Source organism: Pelmatolapia mariae, linkage group LG20 (assembly GCF_036321145.2).
Source record: "Pelmatolapia mariae isolate MD_Pm_ZW linkage group LG20, Pm_UMD_F_2, whole genome shotgun sequence".
Classification (NCBI taxonomy): domain Eukaryota; kingdom Metazoa; phylum Chordata; class Actinopteri; order Cichliformes; family Cichlidae; genus Pelmatolapia; species Pelmatolapia mariae.
In genome coordinates this window covers 7,063,069-7,069,009 of record NC_086244.1, presented here as the reverse complement: position 1 = coordinate 7,069,009, position 5,941 = coordinate 7,063,069, and positions in this window count along the sequence as shown.

Genomic DNA, 5,941 nt, shown 5'->3' with positions numbered 1-5,941 from the left:
ACAAACATGCGCCGTGGAAACCCCTAGCAGGGAGCGCTTCAGTGGAAGGTCAATCGGCTCCTGTAAGGACAATGGAGGCTGTGGGCCACAGTGCGCACGCAAATTTCCATAGTGTGGAGCGTAGTCTGCCTATAAGAGCAGCTCATTAAATAATCAGAGGACTTCAAGTGCTTTTCTTTCCGTTACCGCGAAACTATTTGGACTAGGCCATGGTGTCAAACTCACTTTAGTCCATGGGTGACGTGCAGCTCAATCTCGAGCCACACCAGTAAAACGATTACATAATAACTTTTAATATTCCGAACTCCTGATTTACTCTCTTAAAAAGGTACGTAGGGCCTAATTCCCCGTGACTCTAAAATCGTTTAAAGTCTTCCGAAATTAACTGAGATATCGGCAAACTGTGAAGAAACAAGGGACGTAACACAATAGCCAAAACATTTGTTTTAATTTGAAAAAAATAAAAAAATAAAAATTATCAACTGAAGTTGAAGTAGAGCCGTGCTGCACTTTCATGTAATACCAATTTACACCACAAGATGACGCACTGGGATAATCAATCTTCCCCTCCATCAGTCAAGACATTAAAAATACCTTATTTGCAGTTGCTAAGTAAACTGAGGTAAAGCTAAAATTAAATGCCCAGATAAAAACAACATACATCCCAAAATATTTCAACACACCCCAACTTAAAGAACTGGACACTGGTGAGGACAGTTTTTGTTAAAATATACAGCGAGCATTTTTGAAAAAGTAACGTAGAAGTTCACAGTAAATACGTTGACCAGATCCTAATTTTATTTTATTTATTTTTTAATCTAAAACCATCTGTCCAATAAGAAGATAAAACTTACTACAACAACAGAAGTTATTACTTCTTGTTAATATTTTTCCTCACTTAATGGGCGATTCATCTTTTGCATAAAATAAGTCATGCTCCAAGAATATTTCCAAATTGTTTTTTCCCCACATTTGTGAGTCAGATCAAAGTGAAAAAGCACAAAAGCTTCACATGCAGAGGGTTTTGTAATTAAACACAGCAGTGTTATTTCTTTATGAAACAATGTGCCTAGATCTAGAAACACTTCAATTTCCATCCATTTTGTCTCCTGTGGAATAAAACTGGCCTCGACACACCAAGAATAGAAATGCATTTTATGGAAACAGAATGAAGTAATTAGGCAGCATAGTGGTTAGCACTGTCACTTCATAGTAAGAAGATCCTGGGTTTGAACCCACTGGCTCCCTGGGGCCTTTCTGTGTGCATTTTGCATGTTTTCCCTGTCCCTGTGTGGGTTCTATGTGGGTACTCCAGAATCCCCCCTCAGTACATCTTCAGTTAACTGGCATTTCTAAATTGGCTGTAGGTGTGAGTGTGAGCATGAATGTTTGTCTCTTTGCGTTAGCCCTGCGACAGACTGGCAACCTGTCCAGGTTGTACCCTGCCTCTTCCACCGTGAAAGTTGGGACAGGTTCCAGCCACATTACGACTCTGAATAGGATAAGCAGAAGAAAATGAATGGATGAAAGTAAGTAATTATTGACTTCAGTATAGCTTTCAGGCTTTTCAAAGCCATCCTGCAGGTCAAAGTGAACCCTTTGGTTGACTAGTGCTGGCCAATTTTCTGGTAATTACAATCTATTGAAAATTTGTGAACTATGCTTAAAAGCCAGGCCTGTGCCAGGAAACCAACCAATTTAAATGAGCTCTATCAATTGTGTCAAGAAGAGTGGTGAAATATCCAGTTAGAATTATTCCAGACGCTTGTTGATGGCTACCAAAGCATGTAGCTGAGGTGCAGTTTCCTAAGGCAGGGATGTCAAACTCTTTTTACATCAAGGGCCACATACAGCTCACGTATATATCAGTTTTTTTACCCCCACATACAGACCAGTGAAACTCCACTTTCTGTCAGTGTAAAGCCGTTTAACTCATCTACGAGTCTTAAGATAAGAATAAATAAAGAAATGATAAAGAAATGCTGCTGTAGTAAATGAAAGAACTGTCAGCAGGACTTTGTTTTTTTTGTTTTTTTAAACAAAGGAGAATGTTTATGTGTTACTTCATTACTGTAGTGTAGTATAAATGGTAGAAAACAGTAGTAAAACTAAAACATACCAACTAACAGTTAAAAATTTTCCTTCCAAAGTTGCCCAGTCAGCTGGACTGGAGTCTTTGCTGGGCCAATTCTGGCCCCCGGGCCTTGTGTTTGACCCCCGTTCTAAAGGACATTTAAGTATCAGTGAGTGTGCATGTATACTTTTGACCCTGTGTGAATTATAAAAAGTTTCAAATTCACACTTTTCCACCTAATTTTTGCTTTTTTAAAGTCATAAAAGAAGTATGCTGTATGATGATTCAAACCTGGAAAAAGAAGAGTTCAAATTAAAAGGCCAAACTAACCATGACATCCATGAGAGGATGTAAACGTTTGACCACAACTAATTGAAACTAATCCCAACCATGGAAATAAATACATAATTCCTTTGCTTTTTGACTTAATAAGCATCAAGATTAGAAATATATTCTTGGTTTTACAAAAAAAAAAAAGTTACACATCCTGCAGCACAGTAAACTATATTCGTCTTTTTAGTAATATCCAATAACAGTTGACTTCTGTTTATGTGCAGAAGTCTACCTTAAGTCAGTGTGCTGATTTTTAAAAATACTATTCAGTGTTTATTTCAGCGTTAGACACAACAAAAAGAATAATTTGCAAAGCAACAAACACTTTCCTGTATGATGTTATAGTAATTTAAAATAATAATAATAGTAATGAATATGTGCTCTACCAAACTGACCGCATATGCAATAAATGCAACAGCTTACTATAAAGGCCAGTTCTCTGCAAAAATTCTAATAAAATTTGAGAACTTTTGCAAATGTTTTTATTAATTAGGTGCAAACAAACTGGAGTAACCATGTAAAATAAGGTGAATGATTGAGTGTAATCTCTAAAACAGCAGCTCTCACTGGCAGCCTAGCACATAGTTTGGGCTGGTTGTTCCATATCCTGGGGACATGGCTTGTACTCTAGCAATAGTGCTATAGAAATGCCAGCCCAGTCCAGAATTTACCAGAGATTTAGTCCGTCTCAGTCTCTGCTGGTTTCCTGTATAATCCCAGACAGACTCCAGGAAGCCAGAATCAGGGCTCTGCAGGGGTCTTACCATCTGTTCACAGGACTCCTTGTTCTTTTCATGACTTGTTTGTTGTAGCTCAGATGCCTTTCTAAATGCACCCTGTGAGGACTGAAGACTTATGCACATTTGAATATAGTTTAATTTTTATCTGACAAAGTCTAAGCAATCCTGTCCCTAAACCTATTAGCTTGAGACTTTACAGTTTAAACATGTATAACTAAACATGTTTTTAAAGAATAAAAAAAAAAAAATTCCACATATGATTCCTCCTCTAGGCCTTTCACGTGGGTTTATTTCAGTAATTGTTCAAGACTGAGGGAACCAACTGGTAAATGACTGAGCCTGCAGCTGAGACAATGAGCTGCTAAAGACACCTGCTCAGATTCTTTCTTTCTGACTTGCTACCTCAAATAATAGAAGTTAACATTTTTCAGATTTCAGACACAAAAAGAGTAGATGTTGTTCTTACCAAGACTTGAAAGCAGTTTTAAGCAGTAAAATTGGGTAACAATAATTTCCTATAAATCACAGATTCATGTTCTGACTTTTGGAAACAACAAAAACAGACCCCACTGCCCAATTTTGGATTAATTAGACTAGTAAAAATTAAATAAAATAAATAAATAAAATAAACCAAAAACACTAGTTTAAAATGGCAATCGATTAATATCAAGGTCAAGCTATCAAAAGCTTAACATGTATGTTAGACAGGCATTTTTCTACCCTTTTTTATCTTAAGCAAAGGAGTATAAGTGCAAACCCTTTCCTTGTAATAGGATATTTAACATGAATGCACAAACACTGTTACTCAAGTAAAATAGCTGAGTACATATTCCTCTTCTACAAAACCCATTGGTTCACTTGATTTAGGATATTTTAAGCCCAATGCTCTTAGGTCCAGTCTGCAAGACAATCTGCACCTCTATAACTTTGTCCGGCGCCATAAGCAAGCAATTCAGTCTGCATGGTAGATTTTCTTCATTAAGTAATATGATACAACAGAATGAGAACAAGGGAGCACGTCCCTTCAGACTGAACCGTTCTGTTTTAGTAATCAAAGCTGACTAAAGCTAAATACTGATAGATGCAGCTGATCAAGAAATGTCACCTCACTAATGTTTCAGAAATATAAATCAGTGATAAACTGACTCAGATTTAGACGAACTTTCGCTACAAAGGGACAAGTTACAAACACAGCATACTTCCTTGTGCTGGCTCCTGAAATTGGCACAGAGTCATCCCAAGTTTGACAACTCAAGTTTTCAAGCAAAATACGTTGTTGTTACCAAAACGCTCCAGTAGAGGGCTGAAGAGTGATACATAACTGATGCAGATCTGATGTCTCATTGGAAGGGGCATAAGTGTGAGTGTTTATGTTGGATTTGTTTTTCTCCTGTTGTTACGTTGGTTCAGATTTTGGACCCAAATAAGAGACACTGGGAAAAAATTAAGAAAAATAATTCATGGTTGTTCACAAAGTACACAAAGCCTGAGAGTTAAAGCAAGAATCCATAAAAGGGGTACATTAAATCCAAGGTAAACACACAGAGCACAAACAGACAATCTGACATAAACAGAAGGAAAGAGGAATATATGCTCACTGGCCACTTTGTTAGGCACACCTGTTTAACAGCTTTTTACTCCAAATAACTAATCAGCCAACCACAAGGCTGCATTTACACTGAATGCATATAAAAATATAGACATGGCCAAGACAACCTGCTGAAGTCCAAATTCAACATCAGGATGGGTAAGGTGGTTCCAGTGACTTTGGATAGTTGCTGGTGCTGGTTTAATTATTTAAGGACCTGTTGGGATTTTACCACACAGTGCTCTCTAGGGTTTGCAGAAAACAGTTTGAAGAAGATAAAATATCCTGTGAGCACCAATTCTCTGTGTGAAAATGCCTTATTGATGCCAGAGATCGGACTCCTTTGAGCTGATAGGAAGGTACCAGTAACTCAAATAACAACTCATTATATACAGAAGAGAATCTTTGATGTACAACATGTCAAACCTTGAAGGAGATAGGCATTATTTCGCACAGGTTCACCTAAATTATACAAGAGCAATTTGAAAAAATCAAACCTGATGACATTTGTGTTACCTCACCTGAATGGTAGGGTCAGAATTTGCCATAAACAACATAAAAGCACGGCTCCATCCTGCCTTGTATTTACAGGTCAAGTTGTTGGTAGTGGCATAATGGAAACAGTATTCCCATCTTCTGATGGCTGCTTCCTGCAGGGTAATGCACCATATCACAAAGCTCCAATCATCTCAAACCTGTACTAGCAAGCTGTACCTAATAAAGGGGCCAGTGAGTGTAGCAGATAAGTGTGATTAGTGATGACAGTCAGGTGGGCAACAGGTGAAACTGATGAGGATGAGGGATACAACCACAAAGGAGGAAAAAGGAAGTATAATACAGCAAAACTAACATTCAAAAACTGAAGAAAAAAAACTGCAAAAAAATAACAGACAAGATGGAGACAGGGGGACACAGAAAGCAGAAGAAACTAGACAGAGAAACATTCTTGTTCCTAGTAAAACAGGAATATATAACATACTAGCAGCACACATGGTACCAAAAGGGATCTATATGCATGCCTACATTTCTGGAGAAATAAACCACAGAGACACATGCTGAAGCCTAATTTGCACTGGAAATATTGCACTTGACTTAATGTCACGAGAAACACAGGCGCTTTTCCGTCATACAGGAAGATGAATTGGATGCAACAGTGGTGCATGTGCGCTCATATATCTCTCTGCTGAAGCTTAACAGGATATTAGA